We start from the raw sequence: 20628 nt of genomic DNA on the forward strand, positions 1-20628 counted from the left end.
CTTGCACAGCTCTGGGAGTGCAGGCCCCACCTCTCCCCTGAGCCGCACCTCCATGCGTGCCTGGGGGCAGTCTCTGAGCACCACCTCTTCCACCCACGATGCTGCTTCTCAGACCCAAAGGCTTGTTCCTTGTGAAAGACTGAGCAGCAGCACCGTTTCCTTGGAAAGAGAACGGCTGCATGTGAAGCTTTAGAAGGCTCAGCGTGGCGGGCCCGGGAATCGCTGTTTTAAAATGATGGGACTTCTCAAGAGGCCACACAGACTTAAAAAATATTTGTAAGAAAATGTTTTCCAGCTAAAGAGTCCACGTGATGTTTTCAACCCAGAAAGCATGTACGCCTTGATTCTGAATCACTGATAAAAGAGCTTTATAAAAGGTGATTCCAACAGCCCTACAAGGCAGATGGCCAGTAGACACCCCCAAAACACCAGGACTCCATCCCTGGGGCTGCGTGGAGCAGGCAGGCCTGGCTGGAGCCCAGCAACCAGGTGCTCCCAGCTCCAGCCCAGTCGCCCCGTCCTGGGAAAGGCAGGCTCCACGTCTCAGTCAGTGGTGGTGAGGACGGAGTTAGACTTGACAATGGAAACAGCAGGAAGTGAAGGACGTGATTAATAATAAGAACGGATCCCCCTCGCCACTGCTGGGGGCTGACTCGGAGTCGCACGTCCCGTGAGGACACACGACCATCACCCTGTGGTCATCACGCACCCTCCAGCCCTGAGGGCAGCCCACGCCTGTGGTGTGAGGGGCTCCAGGAGACAGACACACTACACACCAGCTGTATCCAGGGACCCTCTACACAAGCACACATGCCTCACAGAGGGGGAGATTTTCAGGAACCAGCAGCAAGCGGAAAGCATCAACACTGCTGTTCAAGTGCAGAGCTCTCTGAAGGCAGAGCCCCCCCTTCTGTGGGGACCCCAGGCTTTTCCTTAAGACCTTCCACGGGGTGGATGAGGCCCACCCACACCACAGCCCATGACTTCACTCGAAGTCGACTGAATTAATATTCATCTCAAAGAAAAAGTAGTTCACAGCCATGTCCAAGGGTGTCTGCCCAGATATCTGGGTGCCATGGCCCAGCCAGGTGGGCGTGAGGATTGACCATCACCTCACCCTTCCATCCTCACCCTGGTGAACACAGGGAGGCTTGGCAGAGAACCTGTCAGGATCCGTCAGTGGACAGAGCCCAGGCTGAGCCCAGAAGCTGCCGCGACTGGGCCGGGACCTCAACCCCTGTCCTGCACTGCCCCTCTATGGCTGGTTTGGGAATGACAGCTGCCTGCGGTCAGGAAGCTCAGGTTCAGCTGTGCACACCCGACCAGTGGCCACCGCCGCAGGGTGACCGACAGCCCATCCCAGACCTACATCCCCACAGCAAAACAGCAAAGCCCTTCATGCTGCGTTTCCCCACAGGTGCCCCCATGACCTTCCCTCCCCGGCAAACGGGGCCACAGAGGAGACCCTGAAAATATAACCCCCACCACCCCTCATTACCAAGGCCCTGTGGCTGCACCAGAGGCCCTGAGAGTGGGGAGTGGGCAGAGCAGACTGTGAAAGGGCTTAGAAGATATGGAGGTTTGGGCGACTGTGAAAGGATTTGGGAGATGTAGGGCTTTGAGGGTTTGGGGTGGGGGTAAAGACTAGGATTTGGGGTTGAACCAGGGTTTGGGACCACGCCTCACCACGTGGGATCTGTACAGTGATCCACTCAGTGTACATGGCCCCTTCCCTCTGAGCCCTCGGCTCCTCATCTGCAGGATGGGTGAGCCCTAGAGAAGTCAGCAGAAGCAGAGGAGGCAGTGAATGCAGAGCATGTGGCCTGTGACTGAGTGTAAAAGTCCACTCAGCAACAGCGTCTGTGACCCAGAAAGCCCGCTCAGCGTCTGTGATCTAGAAAGCTTACTCAGCAACAGTGTCTATGATCTAGAATGCCCGCTCGGTGACGGCGTCTATGATCTAGAATGCCCTCTTGGTGATGGCGTCTATGGTCTAGAATGCCCGCTCGGTGATGGTGTCTATGGTCTAGAATGCCCGCTCGGCAACAGTGGCTATGATCACTCATGACTCTGGCCCCTGGCTCTGTTGGTCAAGGCTTTACACAGCCCAGAAGCCTCCGCAGCCTCCCTGTAGCTGCTGAAAATGATGCCAGTTGGGGAAGAACCCAAGGAGGCACCAACAGATTGAGACAGGCTCAGGGACGACTGGCCGAGAGGCCGACAGCCCGAGGGCACCCAGGCTGCCCCTGGACCCTGCTGCACCAGCGCTGACTCTGCATCTGGTCCTGTCTCAGAGACCAAGGTGAACAGCAGGGTGGGAGTGAGGAGGACTGGCCCACCCACTCCTGTTGGCCACTTTCATTTCCCCACAAGGCAACATAACCTTTCAATACTGGGTAAGGGCTGTGTGACCGCAGAGCCACAGATGTAAGGCCCCTCCCACTCTTCCCAGAAATCCTCCATCAGGTACCCGAGGCTGCCCTGCCCAGGTCAGCTTCACTTAGGTCCACACTCACAGCTTCCACCCTGTGTACCCCCATGGGGGGCGGAGGGGGCGGCAGGCAGCCACTCAAGGTCAGCTCCCCATGCCACCCCTGCCTGCCTCACCCTGCCCTCACTGGGCATTCGCAACCCCCCAACCTGTACAAGCTGAGCCCCTCTGCCTTCACCCTTGGGGAGGTGGGCTCCCTGTTAGGGACTTGGAGCGAGGTCGGCCCCTATGTCCCCACAGCCCCTCATGATTTCACAGTGAGAAGCTGGGCTGGGGACCCGCTGGTGCTCACTAAGGCTCACTGTCACTGTCTCAGCGTTGGCATCTGTTTTGTTTGATTGAGGCCTCACCTCAGTCCTGTACCTGGACACAGTAGGGTTCATGGTCTTTTGCTGAACGAAGTTGAACGAGTACTCCAAGGAGCATGTGTGGGAGGGGCTGGGAGGAGTTGGGAGGAGCAGCTGAGCACAGAATAGGGACACACCACACTCAGGTCCAGTGGTCAGAGGTGGGGCAGGGGGCCCAGCGGTCAGAGGATGAGAGTGCCGTGTCCTGGGGAGGTTCGGCCCCCGCCAGCATCCCAACTTGTCTGGGCAGCAGCTTCCCAGTGTTCCTGAATCCACTCTTACCTTTAACCAACTCCCAGCCACACGATCTACTTCCGCCACGCTCTGTGTGTTTCTACTGAACGCTGATGGGGACCACTGCAGAAATATTGCTTCCGACCTCAGGCCACAAAACAACAGTGGCTTCCATTTCAGGGCCTCTCATGCTTTCTCTCTCTCTTATGTGCTCCAAGGCAGGTAGCTGGCAGGCTGTGGCTTCCCTTCAGAAAGCTCACGTGATGAGGAACAGAGGGATACCCTGGCCACAGTCCGTGGGAGCCCAGCGTGGAAGGGGATCCTTTTCCCGCTGAGCCTTCTGACGAGACCTTGGCCTGGCCACAGCTTGCTGCCCTCAGGAGAAGCCTTGGGTGGGAGGTGCCCAGCAACAGGCCCTGGATTCCCGACCCCACACACTATGCCATCACGTGTGCTGTAAGCCACTGTATTTTGGGATAACTTATTACACAAAAGTAGACAGAAGGCCGCAGACCTTCCTGGGCCCATGAGGAAAGCTCGCTAATGAGGGCTAGCTGTGTCTGGAACAGCTTGTGTCCCCTGCCATTCCAGCAGCAGCAGTGTGTCCGGGGCAGGAGGCTGGGACCCCCGAGAGGCTCTCCTCCTCCCACACCTCTCCCCACTGGGCATGGCTATCCGTGGACGCCAGGTGTAAATCAACATCTCAGCAGCCTTGAAGGTGGCCCGCAGCTCCAGAGGGCTGAGGAGCAGGGGCAGGACCACGGAATCCAAGCAGGGGCAGGACCACGGAATCCAAGCAGGGGCAGGACCACGGAATCCAATTCAGGAGCATGCATCGCCCCTGATGGGGCCACCCCCTCTCCAGCCTGGATCCCTGCCCGACTGCACCCTGGGAGGAGAGCTCTCAGCCACGCCTCTGCTGCACTGTGTCAGGAGTTTGCAAGTGATTTGTAACCAACAGTAAGTTGTGAACTAAGAACATGAACCAGTCAGGGTTTGAGGCAGAGCGGGGAAGCTGCTCCAGGCATCTTCAGCAGGAAAGGAGGTAATGCCTGTGTCCTGAAAGTGACTGGGAAGTGGAAGCAGGTTGTCACGTGGCTGGCTCCCTGAAATGACTTGCAGGACAATGCAGAGTCCACCCAGCACAGGGCCACCGTTCCTGGGCTGCCATAGACTCGTGGGTTTACCTCGGCCAGCTGGGGGCCAGGAGCAGAAGCCAGGAGCCCATGGGTTGCAGCCGTCATCGCCCACATCTGGGGTTTGAAGAACAGACACCAGGCAGAAAGACCCACCTCTCAACAGCACACGATGGCACAAGACGGGCTCTTCTCCCGCCTGCCTCTGGTGGGCTCCACCTGGCTTGCAGAACCCAACTGCCAAGCATCTCGGAAATGAGACACTTTGTTCCGTTTTCTCCAGTCACAGGGAGGGTGGAAGGAAGGTTAAATAAGCCAACGCTGTGCATGCACCACAGAAGGCAGAATTTAAACCGCTGGATGGCTTCAGGGCAGCTCCGCCCATAGCCTTGATGTGCTTCCTCACGATGAAGACGAGCTTGGAGCTCCAGCCCGGAGGCACCAGGAACGCGGCCGTGGCGGCATACGTGGGCACCGTGCTTCACCGGGCGAGGGCTCTCCCACCACCGGCTCGCCCACAGCACGGCTCGGCTGGGCCTGGCAGCTCCCACTGACTCACCACTGGGAGTGAGTGAGTCTCACATATTTTCCATGCCCCTCATGAAGTGAGACGCCAGCCTCCCCTCCATTCTGGGCGACCTGTCAAGGATACCTGAAAGCAGATACAGCCTTGGGAGGCAGGGGCAGGGTCTTCCTCCATGGCAGGCCACACGGGCTGCTCTCCCGTTACCCAGACTCATGGTGTGTATGGGCAGCACTGGTCCCTTTACACACAGGGCCCTGCGGGTCCCCAACAAACTGTCCTCCCTCCCTGAGCCCAGAGCCCCATATCTCCTCCCAGCACCCATGCAGCTGCGCAGGTTGTGTTAGGTTACAGGTAGGTGACATGCCAGAGCCGTCAGTCCTGGACACCCCGAAAGGGACATCATGCATGAGAGGCAGTGGTCACGGACCAGCAAGGAGACCAGGAGAACGACTCTCCCTCTTGACCCAAGTTGGGAGTATCTGGCCACCCACAGAGAAGGTGACGGCTCACTCCAGGCTCCAGGGGCCTGTCTTGCTCCTGAAGCCCATGGTTCAAACCTTGTTTCCTGCCTTGTAAACCCTTAGGAGTCATGGATTTAAAAGTGTCCAGACCCCAAAATGCCACGTCTTTTTGTTTGTTTAACTCATAAAAAACCTCCTGACTATAAACAAGTCCCGCCTCATGTCTCGATATTCAAAGCCTCTCACACGCGTTCTGTCCCAACCCGCCTTTGCCATCACCAGGGTCTCCTCCAGAATTAGGGGCACGTCTCATCCCCCCACTGCCACACATCACTGTTCCCCAGGCGCCTTTCTCGCTCCTTCCATGAGGCCAGCCCCAACCTGGGTAGACCCAGCCCCCCGGCCCCTGGGGACCCTGCTCAGAGCCTCTGCCATGCTTTGTGACGCTGGCACCGTGCACGCTGCTTCATCGCCAACACCACACTTCCCAGCTCTCCCAGCGGCCTCAGGTCCTTCACAGCGGGGCTGGGGCTGCTTCACCCTGCATCCCCAAGCCCAGGACAGGGGCCTGGATTTGAAGTGCGATAGTCCTATGACCTTCGGATAAGTTACTAAATGTTTACGAACCTCAGGGCGTTCAAATACATACAAATAAAATTACGAAAATGAAAATGTGTAGATTGTAACAATTGATATTTGATGAGAGATGGTCAGTTTCCACAAATGCAACCCCAGGCAGCCCTTCAGGGAAGGTGGTCGACGGAAGGCATGTTCACCCAGCCATGTCTCCAGGCTCTGCCTCTAGCCGGGGTCTGGCCTGGCCCAGCCTTCTCTGATCCCATCGTCCCCCTAAGTGCGAGTCCAAGCAGCTGGAGCTAATCACGGTGCTTTTGGGAAGGGACCTGTCTTCTTACATCTCCTCAACTGACCTAGATGCTGTTAACAGGAGGCTTGTTTTGCAAGATGGGTCCGGTCCGGGGCCTTCCCGGTGCCCAGGGCTGGGTCCCGAACGCTGCCTGGGGCCTCCTCACACAGGTAGTTCTCCTTCCAGCACCAGAAAGATCAACAATAGCAGATTCTTACATCTGAAAGGATTTTTTTAAAGTAACTATTTAAAGATGGTGTTTCCCTTCCCGTCTGTATTCTAAGTGCTGGCTCCTCCGGCCAGAGGCCTCCGTGAGAACCGAGCTGCCGACGCACAGGAGGTCCCATGCCGTTCCCGCGCCCGGCCGGCCCCTCTGCCTGGCAGCACCAACACTCGACGAGCGTACGACATACTAGGCTTTGCGATGCTCTTTCTATTTTTAAACGCTTGATTTATGCCTTTCACTTGGATCTTATTCAACTAAAAATGTACTGTGTGTTCAGCTGAAAAAGAGTAAACATTTTCCGTGGCTGTGGCAATATGTTTGCACAGACCTCAATTACAAAATTAACAGGGCAGATTCAGTTGTCTTTGTTGAGCCGAAGAGATTACAATGAAAACCTCTGATGAAAGGAGCCATGAGAAATAAGACCTAAAGACAATGTGAGCAAGAACGGCTCGTTTATCCACCACATTTGATTTACTGGCCAGCTGTGCTGCTTCACTTTTAGAATTCAGCAAGTAAGAACGCCATTTCTAAATTGCCGATAACCCCCTAAATCCTGGGTGAGAGCCAAGGGCGTGTGGGTCAGGGGGTGGATGGGCCTGGGTGGAGGGCCTGAGGAGAGGTGGTGGCCGGGCAGGGCCTCCCCGAGCTAACCACACCATCCTCGCTCCGGAGTCACCTGTGTGCCGGAAATGGCACAGTAAGAATCTCGTCCAGGGTGTGACTCCACGTCCTGGGACTGGTGGGAGGCAGGAGGTGGGAGGCGGGAGGTGGGGGCTGTCTGCCCCCAGCCTGGAGGGGAGAGGTGTTCAGGGCCGGGCTGTCGGGGCTGTGCCAGGGGCTGAGCAACCCAGCAGAGCCCTCAGAGCTGTGCCCTGCAGCCTGGGACAGGCACAAGTGCCCTGAGGGCAGGCATCACTTTCTTCCCTTGGCCTGAAAGGCCCCTGCCCACCTGGACAGCATCAGGAGGCTGGCTGTCACAGGGGACAGGTGTCACAGGAGGGCCCTGGCTGGCACTGGAGGTGAGCACGCCGGCCCACAGAGGCTCTCCTTGGCCCACACCCAGTTGGCTCCTGAGCCCTTTCTAATGAGGCCTAACCTGGGGCATCCCAGAGGCTGGGAAGGGTGTGGAGAGGGCGCTTCGGGGTTCTGGAGCCCACCTCACAGCCCCAGCCACCCAGCCACACTGGCCACTCTGCTGCAGGCCTCTGGGGCACCAAAGGAAGGTGGAGACCAGCCCCCGTCAGTACTAGGAAGCAGGGGGCTTCCCAGAGCCTGCAATGGGCTCGAGGCCAGGCTTCACCACAGCCGTCTGCAGCCCACAGCACACCCCTGACCCCCAGCAGCGCCCTGACCCCCAGCAGCGCCCTGACCCCAGGCTGTCGGCCCATGTGCGGGTGAGGGAAGGAAGGAACACGAGGCCAAAGCCAGTCATGAAACTGTCTTGAGAAAACAGAGAGAAGCCCCTTCATTTAGGGGGTTCCATGCCCAGGAGGTGGCATCGAAGAAGGACCGCTCAGACGTCAGGACCCCCGAGTGTCTCCCCAGCACCGACAGCGGCAAGCCCGGCCATGCACGCAGCACAGAAGATGATGTCGCGTCCATCGTCCACGTAATTCTATGCCAGCTTTTATTCACCACCTCAATCGTGGTTCATGTTTCAAAGGTTGGGGGAGAAGACACAGAAGTCTGAGAGTCACTCTAACCACAAGTGATCAGAATGTTGCATCGTGCGAGCAAGATTCCAGCAGGAAGCAGCAGGCGTGAGCAGGCCGCCAGAGGGACAGGACAGTCTGTAAAGGTGGGGACACAGGAGGCAGATCACAAGCGCAGGAACTGGGGGCCCTGCGCAGGACTGCCCCACCCCTGCCCCAGTCTTACCCCAGTCCTATCCCACTCTTGCCTCACCCCTGCCCCAGTCCTACCCCACTCCTACCCCAACCCTGCCCCAGTCCTGCCCCACTCCTGCCCCAGTCCTGCCCCCCACCACAGTCCTACTCCACTCCTGCCCCAGTCCTACCCCACTCCTGCCCCAACCCTGCCCCAGTCCAACCCCAACCCCGCCCCAGTCCTGCCCCAACCCCGCCCCAGTCCTGCCTCACTCCTGGCCCAGTCCTGCCCCAACCCCGCCCCAGTCCTACCCCAACCCTGCCCCAACCCTGCCCCACTCCTTCCCCAGTCCCACCCCAACCCAGCCCCAGTCCCGCCCCAGTCCTGCCCCCCAACCCCGCCCCAGTCCTACCCCACTCCTGCCCCAGTCCTGCCCCAACCCCGCCCCAGTCCTGCCCCAACCCAGCCCCAGTCCTCCCCCAACCCTGCCCCAGTCCTGCCCCAACCCTGCCTCAGTCCTGCCCCCACCCCAGTCCTACCCCAACCCTGCCCCAGTCCTACCCCACTCCTGCCCCACCCCTGCCCCACTCCTGCCCCAACCCTGCTCCAGTCCTGCCCCACCCCTGCCCCAGTCCTGCCCCACTCCTGCCCCAGTCCTACCCCACTCCTGCCTCACCCTTGCCCCAGTCCTTCCCCAGTCCTGCCTCACCCCTGCCCCAGTTCTGTCCACACCCTTGCCCCAGTCCTTCCCTGCCCTGCCCTGCCCCTGCCCCATTTCACCCTGCTCCTGCCCCCACCCCTGCCCCGCCCCAGTCCTGAGGACTTGCTCCGGCCCACGCCCTGCTCCTCGACAGTTTGTCTGCACGTCTGTCTCACACATACTTTCTAGGAGCCCACCCTGTGGCACTGACATGGGAATCTGTGTTGAGCCCTGGGACGGTGCCTCAGCCGCCTTGAGGAAAGAAGGGCAAGGTCAGACCCCAGGTCAGCAGCGCCACCCCTTCTGAGGGAGCTGGGGCTCCAGTAGGCGGCAAGCAGAGGCACTGGCCCGACCACCTCTGGCCATGATCTGCTGAGGAAGGGCTCACCCCCAACCCACATTGAACCCGCATCTCCGAACTCCCGAGACCATGACACAAAAGGTGTGAAGCCTTGCGTGAGGACGTGGGCAATAAGGCGTCAGCGTGGCCAGGCACAGCCCCAGCCCCTTGGAAGTGAGCCAAGCCTCCATCCCCCTTCAGAGGAAACTAATCAAGCTACCTGCAGATTATTATGGAAAATAGATTAGCTCCTGCTGTGATGATGTGAAATAAATTCCATGCGAGGACTTCGCTGACACGGGACAGACGGAGCTGGCCCTGATGGGGGTGGGTGGAGTGGCCTGGCATCTACAGGCCCAGCCCAGACCGTCTCCTGGGGACTAAAGCAGACATGTCCCAAATGGCACAGCTCAGGGCCAGCAAGAGGAGCTCAACTTCCGCAACCACCCTCATCTTCATTCTTAGTGTATTTATTTTTTAACTTAAGCAAACAAAAGATGCTCTCCAGGGATGGCGTGTTGTAACTCACCTTCGTGCTAAGGGGACAGCCAGGCTCACTGAGGTAGGGGGTGCAGGGGCTGCCGGACGGCCGCAGGAAGTCTTCTCACTGCAGCCCAGACTCCGTCTCGACCCCCACCGGCTGAACCCACTTCAAAACCACACTCCCTTCCACCCAGCTTCTCTCCCTGTGTACACCACACACAGACACTTCCCAGAGGCCAACCTGGTCTGCCCAGGTGGGTTTCTGACCCAAAGCTGAGGCGACGCTCCACCCCCAGCCTCTGCCATGTGACCCTCACCTGGAGCTTCCCAACCCACCCACAGAGGCCCATGCTGGGCTGCGCCGGGCTCAGTGGGCACGCCAGCGACCACCTCCTTCCTCAGGTCCCGAATCCTAGGAACAAAATTATACAAAATGCAGATGGACGCACAAGGGGATCTCAGAATCTCCTAATGTCTGTGGGGAGAAGAAACCAATGCAGCCCATCTCCTGTCCCCATCCCAACCCCACCTCCATCAAAAAGGCCCTGCTGGAGTCCACAGGTGCCACTCGATGCTGGTCTCCATCACACATTAGGAAAAGAAGGTCACAGTGAGGTGGGCAGTGGACCTGGGAGAGCAGGGGGAGCTCCTGGAAATAGGCACATGGCTCCCAGCAGCCCAGGCAGGCAGTCCAGACAGTGAAGCCACGTGGCAGACTCAGCCCACAGCATGGCTTACGGTGCAACTGAAACACCCCGGGGTTCAGCCCATCTCCACTCCGAGTGCTTGAGTCAGGGGGGATTAACTATCTGAAGTCCGACTGTCACAGATGAGCAGGGAACAGGGGTTTGGGGGGACACACACACCCAGGGCTGCACCCTGACCCCAGGCAGGCCTTCCTGATGTCTGTGAAAAGGGGTCTTCCCACTGTGGGGAAATCCAGCACCATGGGGAAATCCAGCACAGTGGGGAAATCTAGCACCATGGGGAAATCCAGCACAGTGGCCCTGCAGGGGGTGCCACGGCTTCAGCCCTGACCAGCTGGACTCCGTCTGAAGGAGCAGGTCTCGTGTCTGACTCTGTAAGCAGCTTCCAGCTGTCCCTCCAAGGAGCTCCTCACATCTGATCGATCACAGCGGGAACCCTGAAGCCGGCGGGCACAGTAAACATCTGCCGAGCACCCTCTTTATGCCAGCCTGGCGTGGCCACAGGAAACATGGAAGTAACCCTAAGTTCTTGTCCCCAGGGAGCCGGCGGTCTCACGTGAGGATGGGTGTTGGCAGATGGATGACAATATGCAGCAGTGTGTGCATCTCAGAGGCATGGGTGGCGCCCGCTGCAGCAGGCGAGTCACTGCATGGGGTGACCGTGGACACCTTCCCTGCGAGAGCCCAGACCAAGAGGGACAAAACACTCAACTCTGAGTTGGCCGCATAGAACAAGGCTACCCAGGTAAGCGGTCCCTGTTTCTCTCTTGTATGAAAGCAACCAGGGGCAGGCAGGCCAGGCACACATGAGGGCTCCACAGCCAGTGCAGCCCAGGCTCCTCACATCACAGGGCGCCCCCTACTCTGGGAGTGGCCTCCTGTGCTCAAGAAGGCTGCCTAAGCTCCAGGCTCACGTCCACATTCCCAGCAGCTGGAGGATAAAGAGCATGTCCCACCCACTAGAGAAATTCCTTCGCACAGTGTCCAGTTACCACGCACTGTGAGTCATGCAGCAATACTGAGATGGGAAACAGATTAGAAAATCAGGCTTTCACTGGGGATCACTGCTGCCCCAAATCAATGCACGTTCTATTACCAAAAGAGGAGGGAGAGCAGCAAATGGGGCGGGACACAGCCCCCTCAACTGCAGATCCGAGAGGGCCAGGCTCCCAGGCTTCTCCCTGACACCTCAAACTTCATCAACAAGGATGCCAAGGGAAAGACAAAGAGGGGAGGGGCCTGGGAGGGCACAGGGACAGGCCGGGGGCAGAACGAGCAGAGGGGACATTTCTCAAGGTCCACGCGTCTTGTCTGCTTCGGGGGAATTAGCTCTGGTGGGAGGAATTGCACGAGCCACTGACACAAGCCACAGTGTGCTATAGCGGGCCTAGAGTTAGAGCCAGAGCAACGCCATTTTATAAGACAAAGCTGTTTTCCAAAAATCTGCCCCATTCTCCTTGCAATAACTGCTGAGCTTGGCTTCTGTAAACAAAACTGCTAGCCTGCTCCAAAGAATGAACTGTCTGGCCTTTGCTTATCCATAGTTACCAAAAGAAGCATCTGTAAAATCGCTTGCCCTGCATCCACTCAATCCTAAAACCAGGATGTGGTTTTTCAGCTTAAATACCCTGCTCTCCCTGAGTTTGGGGCCACGGGTTGGAGAGACGTGAGTCCACCGTGGTCGCCGGCAATGGAGACCCTGCAATTTGGCATACTTTTGTCTTGGTCGATTATTTCCATCTCGCATCCAATACTTCACATGGAACTGTAAATGTTTTAGTAGTTTTACATTTTTAAAAAGCAAAAATAAACAGCAGAATTTTGTTTATTCTATTTGACCTAATATATCTAAAACATTGCCATTTCAATGAGTAATTAGTAGAAAACCCAGATTAATAAGTATTCACTTTTACACCCACAGCATGTCTGCCTGAAGTGGCTGTGGCTGTGTGGCCAGCACTGGCTTCACTGGGCCACGAAGCTCGAAACCACTGGAAAACCCCCATCTGGGGCACCCAGCAGCAGGCACTGAGACAGTCAGGAAGGTGTATTTAAGACAGAGTGCCCCAAATCACACCCATAAATACATGACTGTTTGTCACCTACACACTAACACCACTCTGGCTGTGGGACTTTGTATGCAGAAAATAAATCTGCATACAAAACACATTTGCTGCCCAGGTGGCCTTGGTCAGGCAGGGCCAGCCAGCCAGCAGCTGGTCCTCGAAGCCTGTGCCTGCCCCAGGCCAGCCCTCCCAGGTCAGGGCCACAGCAGGGCCCCAAGCCCTGAGGCTGTGCAGGGAGTGCCCCCTTTCCAGTCACACACCTGACACCGAAGGCTTGGCCTGGCCCTTGTGGCTAACATGAATCTTCAGCCACTGGCCAGCAGGTGTGGGTTTGAAGGGTCCATGCAACCGTTCTTGCTGAAGTCTGGCCACAGGGCATGGAGGCTCCAGAGGGATGGCGGTGCTACCTTTCAGAAACACAAACTCTCCAACTCCACCCAACCTGCTGGGCCAGAAGCTCTGGGCGAGGCTGGGCATCTGAATTTAACAAGCCACCCCAGGTGCTGGGGCTGACCCAGGCTTGAAAGCCACAGTCTTCAGCTTTGGTGCAATGAACACACATGTGCATGTGTCTTTATGACAGAGTAATTTATATTCCTTTGGGTATATACCCAGTTATGGGATTGCCGGGTCGAATGGTAGTTCTTTTTTAGTTCTTTGAGGAATCACCACACTGCATTCCACCATGGCCGAACTAATTTACACTCCCACAATGTGTAAGTGTTCCTTTTTCTCCACACCCACGCCAGCGTGCTGTTTTTTTGACTTTTTCCTAATAGCCATCCTGACTGGTGTGAGATGACATCTCATTGTGGTTTTGATTTGCATTTCTCTGATGATCAGTGATATTGAGAATTTTTTCAAATGCTTATTGGCCAAGTACATGGCTTCTTTTGAAAAGTGTCTGTTCATGTCCTTTGCCCACTTTTTAGTGGAGTTGCTTGGTTTTTGCTTGTACTTTGAAGTCCCTTGTAGATTCTAGGTATTAGATGTTTATCAGATGAATAGTTTGCAGACACGTTCTCCCATTCTATAGGTTCTCTGTTTATGCTGTTGGTAGTTTCTTCTCACTGTACAGAGCTCTTTGGTTTAATTAGCTCCCATCTGTTTACTTTTGCTTTTGCACAACTGCTTTTGGCTTTTTTGTCATGAAATCCTCACCAGTTCCTATGTTTAAAATAGTATGTCCTAGGTTATCTTCCAGAGTTTGCTTGTAGGTGTGTGGGTTTCCTTCTGGGCTCTCTATGCTGTTCCATTGGTCTATGTATCTGCTTTTGTGCCAGTTCCATGCTGTTTTGGTTACTGTAACCTTATAGTATACTTCGAAGTCAGGTAATGTGGGTCCTCCAGCTTAGTTCTTTTTACTTAGGATTGCCTCGGCTATTTCGGCTCTTTTTGGCTTCCATATGAACTTTAGGATAGACTTTCTAGTTCTGTGAAGAATGTCATTGGTCGTTCGATGGGAATAGCATTGAATCTCTAAATTATTTTGAGCAGCATGGCCACTTTAATGATACTGATTCTTCCTATCCAAGAGCATGGGATGTTTTTCCATTTGTTTGTGTCCTCTGATTTCTGGAAGCAGCTTTTGCAGTTCTTCTTGAAGGGATCTTTCACCTCCCGGGTTACCTAAAGTGTTCCTAGGTATTTTATTCTTTCTGTGGTGACTACAGGTGGGATTGCACCACAATCCTCCCGGGTTACCTAAAGTGTTCCTGGGTATTTTATACTTTCCGTGGTGACTACAGGTGGGATTGCACCACAATCCTCCCGGGTTAGCTAAAGTGTTCCTGGGTGTTTTATTCTTTCCGTGGTGACTACAGGTGGGATTGCACCACAATCCTCCCGGGTTAGCTAAAGTGTTCCTGGGTGTTTTATTCTTTCCGTGGTGACTACAGGTGGGATTGCACCACAATCCTCCCGGGTTAGCTAAAGTGTTCCTGGGTATTTTATTCTTTCCGTGGTGACTACAGGTGGGATTGCACCACAATCCTCCCGGGTTAGCTAAAGTGTTCCTGGGTGTTTTATTCTTTCCGTGGTGACTACAGGTGGGATTGCACCACAATCCTCCCGGGTTAGCTAAAGTGTTCCTGGGTGTTTTATTCTTTCCGTGGTGACTACAGGTGGGATTGCACCACAATCCTCCCGGGTTAGCTAAAGTGTTCCTGGGGTGTTTTATTCTTTCCGTGGTGACTACAGGTGGGATTGCACCACAATCCTCCCGGGTTAGCTAAAGTGTTCCTGGGTGTTTTATTCTTTCCGTGGTGACTACAGGTGGGATTGCACCACAATCCTCCCGGGTTAGCTAAAGTGTTCCTGGGTATTTTATTCTTTCTGTGGTGACTACAGGTGGGATTGCACCACGATTGGTTCTGAGCTCAGGTGCTTTTAGGAAACACTTGGTTTAACACTTTGCAACTCTGTGAAGTGACATTTAAGTTTAGTTAACACTGATACTCGGTTTTAATGACTACAATGACTGATTCCTCAAAATGATTTCTCACAATGGAGCAGCTCATAGTTGCCATATTTCTAAACAGTGTTGTGTATTATTCAAGGCCAGTGACGAATGCCACCCAGGTTTTGTTAAAATTTGGGCAGTATGTGTCTATACTTCAGGATGACAATCAGCTGTTCCTTCAAGCTAATTAGAATGTATTGAATTTTAATAATTTTAACAAACAGGGCCAATCAACTGAAACCCCTTCTTGGTATATTTTTAAACAAGTTTTAAAACTATTTTTTTCAAGTTTCTTAAGGATTTAAGTCAAATGGGTTTTAAAAAGTGACGCATCATTCTTAGCTACACAATCAGATAATAAAACCACATTTTTGAACATTCATTTCCAAAACATTTTCTCCTTAGACACATTTCTTTTGAAAGGTAGCTGCTTCATTTATTGTGAAAACATTATTAGTGAGGTTCTACCTTGAAGGGACTGAGCATTTTAATATTTTTGAAAATACCTGATCAGTCGTATAGCATGGACAGCCATTTATCATCACAGGGAATACTGGCAAGTTTGCACACTTACTCTTCTGTGAAATAAAACGTGTAGCTGTGTTAGCTCAGCATCTATTTACAGGGTGTGGCCATGAGTTGACCTTCAAAGCTCTGTGCTTTACAGAAGAGCTTCAGGACCATCCCGTCTCCTCACGAGACCTTCTGAAGATGCTGCCAGCTGAAAGAAGACACTGATGCTGTGTTCTTACTCGGAGTGCAGATGGCACAGGAAATGTGGCTCCCACCTTAAAGTGAGAAAAACTTACATAATCTAAAAACTGTCATCTGTTAAAAGCCCAGTGGAGAGCTAGAGCTGGACAGAATCCCAGTGAGATGAATCCACAGATCAGCAGCCTCCCCAGGAGAAAAGTGCCCACAGCTGCCGTCAGCCATGGACCAGCCGTGGGGGAAGCAGAAGCTTCCAGGGACACAAACAAGAAGAAAACAGATAAGCTTCTGACAAATATGTAAAGGCTGAGTGTGGGGTGGCATGAGTGTTACACACCTGTGAGTCTGCACAGGACTGAGTGTGGGGTGGCATGAGTGTTACACACCTATGAGTCTGCACAGGAGAACCCATACCCACCTCCAGGGATTTTCCATGGGCCTTCTCCAGGTGCCCTTGAGAAAGATGGGGTACATGGTGGAAGGCTGAGAGACGCCCCACCCCCCAGACATGGGGATGAAGGGCCTACTGAGGAGCAAGGGTCTAGCAGAACAGAGACAAGCCTGTGAGAAACTCCATGCCTTCTTCCGAGGCCTGCAGAGAGACAGGGGAGCAGAGGGCCTCACCCCTTGGGCATAGGCACATGAAGCCTGCTGCAGTCTAAGGGCAGGGACCAAGGCTGAGCAAAGCCCCAAAGGCACCCCAGGGCTTGCACTAAGTACAAAGCAGAGGCTGTTTACCATGGAGGGGGGTGGAGGATAGAGGGCTGCCCCAGGTGCAGATGCCAGGAGCCAGACGACACCCAAGGAAAAGCAGGGAGCTGAGACAGAACCCACAGCCACCTGAGTCCAAGGAAAAGAGAGCTCTGACCTGGCCTTCGAATCACGTGAAGGCTGTGGTGAACAGGATCTTACTAAATTAACAGTAAAGCCCAAACCCAGCTCAGCTACAGAATGGGCTGACCAAACCCACTGCATACAAACTGGCAAGAAGAGGCCACAGCCTGGGTGTGAGCAGCATACGCATGCCAACAAACAGGCTTCCAGCAGTCAACAAAGCACTACAGGACACATCCGAAAGCAGGAAAACACCACCCACCATCAAGAGAGGAAACAGTCAACAGAACCAAACCCAGAAATGACTCGGATACTGGAATTTCAAACGAAAACCTTAAAACAACTATGATAAATACGTTACAAAATTGGGGGTGGGGGAGGCAGACACCAGACACACAGAAATGCCAGAAGTTAAAAATGTTGTATCAGGTCAGAGCTCTCTTTATGGGCGCCTCTGCAGACTGTGGACAGCATAGGAAAGAGTCAGAGACCTTGAAGATGTGAATAGAAATTACCCCAGCTGAACAAAAGGAACAAACAGAGTGAGGGGGGAAATCCAGAGCATCTGAGGCCTGTGGGTGAAGAGTAACAGCCAGTGTACATATTACTAGAGTTCCAGAAGGAGAGGAGAGAGAGAACGGGGCATAGAACTATCTGAAGAAATAATGGACCAAAAGAACCACAGATCCAAGAAGCTTGGCAAACTCCAAGAGGAAACTACAAAGGAAACCACTCCGGGGCACACTGTGGCCTGACTGCAGAAGGCCACCCAGAAAGAGCAAGTCTTGAAAATGACAAAATAGGCAAAATGACAGTGCACACAGTGAGACGAAGGTGACACCACCACCAGCTTCTCATTGGAAACAAAGGAGGCCAGAGGATGAGAAAACATCTTTAAAGTGACAAAAGCATCAACCTAGATTTCCGTGTCCAGCAAAAATATTCTCCGGAATGTCTTCAGGTAGGTGAAGGCTGAACGACTTGGTCTCCAGAATAGCACTATCCAAAACGCTAAGAGAAGTCCTTTAGTCCAATGAGAAATTATACCTGACAGACACGACAAACACTCTCAAAAGTATCATGTTAAATACGAAATATCTTAAATATATACATATATATATGTGGGGGGTGTTCTCTATTTCTCTGTATTTACATTTTCTCCCAAACATATATGTGTGTGTTGAATAGGCTGTTGTTTAAAGTAAAAATAATAAAAAATAAACGTAATTTGCTGTTTACAGTATCTGTAGAAATAAAATAAAGACAAATATACAAAGGGGAAAGGGTGGTGGCTGCAACCATGATGTTGAAAATTTCTTACACTATAAAGTAGTGATAGGTTTGAAGACGGAGGTTGGCAAAGATGCACATTTTAATATCTGGAGCAACCACTGAAAAAACGCATGACGCAAAAACACCAAACCAATGGAGGAGATAAGATTCAATACCAACCAGAATTACAGAATTCACTCTGGCAGGGGAAAAGGCACAGATAAAGAAAGGGCAGGAGAGGGGAGTTCTATGTAGAAAACGCAGAATTAAACACAGATGTATTGGTACTGTGTGTGAGTAGACCAAATACACAAGCTTAAAGGTGGATATCATAAAACTAATAACAAGAAAAGAAAGGCCAACTATACACTGTTTACAGAAAATCCAGTTTAATCCTAAGGACACAAAGAAGTTAAAGGTAAGAAGATGGAAAAAGATATACCCTGTATGCACTAAGTGAAGGAAAGCCACCGTGGCTTTATAAAACCAAAGCAGACCTTCAATCAAACAGTTTAAGGTAAAGAGAGGGACAGCTTGTAACGATAAAAGGGTCGATTCATCAGGAAGACATAATAATCTTAAACATGTGCGTCTAATAATAAAGCTCCCTAACACTTGAAGCAAAAACTGTCCGAAGATGGACTTAGGGCAGGGGCCAGGCCTTGGGTACCAGTCCCCACTGCAGGACCCAGGGCTCTTTGGAGAAATGGTGGCTCCCAGGGCAGGGGCAGGGAAGGCACCGGGAACCCTGGAATACTGTGTTTCATCAGAAGTGAGTCAGGACTCAAGCAGCCACAGTGTCACGGGGAGAGGACATGGAGGCAGCTAGCAGGGCTCCTGTGGGCCAAATTTTGGAGAATTTCAGCATAAAAAGAAATAGTGAAAGTAACAGATTATATCCCATTGAATCAAATGGAAAACCATGAATCTATGCTGATAAAAATAAACACATACCCTGGGCGTGGTGGCTTATGCCTGTAATCCCAGCATTTTGGGAGGCCAAGGTGGGTGGATCACTTGAGCCCAGGAATTTGAGACCAGCCTGGCCAACATGGTGAAAACTCGTCTCTACTAAAAATACAAGAGTTAGCTTGGCATGATGGCGTGCCCCTGTAGTCCCAGCTACTCAGGAGGCTGAGGCAGGAGAATCGCTTGAACTTAGGAGGCAGACCAGTGAGCTGAGATTCTGCCACTGCACTCCAGCCTGGACAACAGAATGAGACTCTGTCTCGAAAGAAAGAGAGAACGGAGAGAGAAAAAGGAGAAAGAGAGAGAGAGAAAAGGAGAGCGACAGGGAGGGGGTAGGGAGAGGTGAGGGGGGAGAGAGAGGAGAGAGGAGACAGGAATAATTTGAAGGGGCGATGAGGAATTTACATATTCTCGAAATCCACCCCCAAATGCTGGGAGTTCCAAAGAGGGAAGGACTGAGCTCACAGTGGACACGTCTGGCAGGTGCCTCGCTGGGTAGTTGGAGCTGAGCTCAGGCACCCCCAACAGCAGGGCATAGGAAGGACACCGCATGACTTCAGCAATTTTGCTGCCACAGGTGCATAATTTGAATGTCATGGTGAGGAGACACTGGACAAATCCAAGCTGAGGGGAAAGTTACAAAATAACTGTCTATCTTCTGCAAAAGTTTCAGGGCCAGCAAGCCAAGGAGACTCTAACACCTCAGAGCTGAACGAGAACCAGGCCCTGGCAACTCGCTGCTATGCGATCTGTGACCGCTTCCATCTGGAGCAGCAGGAGGAAGCAGAGTGAGGTCTGGCCATCAGGGACGCAGTCGATTCGTGTTAAACTGAGTTCTGCTGCTCGTGTCGTGGTTACAAAGGAGAACATCCTCGTTTGCAGGGAATAAAACTAAAAAATGTGAGGGTGATGAGGTGACAGGTCTGCACCTTACTATTAAATCCTTCCGGAAAAAATTATTTTACTGTACTTGCCACTTTTCTGTAAGTTTGAGATTGTTTCAAAGTGAGAAGATTTTAAAAATTAAGTTGGTAAGCCATAAATAGGGAGGAAATATTTGCAATTCGTACCTGACAGAAGGCTTGCAGCCAGAATCTATGACTAGCCCCTATGATCCAATGAAAAGGAAAAACAGCCCAATTACAGTGGACGACACACCTGAGAGGCACTTCACAAAGGAGAGGAGCAAACGGCTGGCGAGCCAGGAAAGGCGTTCAGAGCCGCAGCCACTGGGTGGGCGCACAGAGCGCCAGGCGTCGCCTCACACCCCTGAAACAGCCAGAATGAAAAAGGCCGATGACTCCAAACGGTGGTAAGGACGTGCTGCTGCCAGAACCCACAAGCAGAAAGCTGTGAGCTCTTTCCACACTCGCCTGTCTGTTGCTTAGAAAGTTAAACATACGCTTTGCACATAATCCAGAAACTCCACTTCAAGCATTTATCCGAGATGTTCAAACAGTGTGCACACACAGCTTGCACACAAATGTTCATGGCGTCTTTATTAATAACATGTTAAATGATAGCCAGAGGCTGGAAACAGCCTGGGTGTCCGGCAAGGGTGGAGCAACAAGCTGTAGTACCTTCACTCACGGGATGCGCATTACCCAGCCATAAGGACCCGTGAGTGGAAACATGCAGCACCAGAAGGACTCTGAAGAGCAGAGCGCCAGGGCACCAGGCACAGAGGGCACGTGTGGCAGGCTTCCGTCCATGGGAAGTTCTGGGATAGGCAAAGCTCCCTGTGCTGAGATGCCAGCTCCATGGTGGCTCCGGGGAGGGGAACAAATGGAGCTTTCTGGGGTGAGGGCAAGTGGGCTGCACAGGCACCTGTGTCTCTCAGAGCAGCCGAACCATGCCTTTCAGATCCCTGCATTACTCATACCCTACTTTTGACAAGTGTAAATTTCAGAGCAGGCTTGCACATGTGAATGCACACAGACACAGACAGCACCTTGGTCCATGTGCACAC

At 53.3% G+C, this 20628-nt stretch overlaps 1 long non-coding RNA gene across 1 annotated transcript; it reads left to right on the forward strand.

Annotated features, from left to right (window-relative positions):
• Nucleotides 1-2079: 2079 nt before the first annotated feature.
• On the forward strand, nucleotides 2080-19609 carry LOC144578963 (uncharacterized). Its single transcript, XR_013525618.1, has 3 exons — nucleotides 2080-2302; nucleotides 10886-11091; nucleotides 19327-19609. It is a non-coding gene; the product is annotated as an uncharacterized LOC144578963 (long non-coding RNA).
• The last annotated feature ends 1019 nt before the right edge of the window (nucleotides 19610-20628 follow it).

This window comes from Callithrix jacchus, chromosome 1 (assembly GCF_049354715.1).
Source record: "Callithrix jacchus isolate 240 chromosome 1, calJac240_pri, whole genome shotgun sequence".
NCBI lineage: Eukaryota > Metazoa > Chordata > Mammalia > Primates > Cebidae > Callithrix > Callithrix jacchus.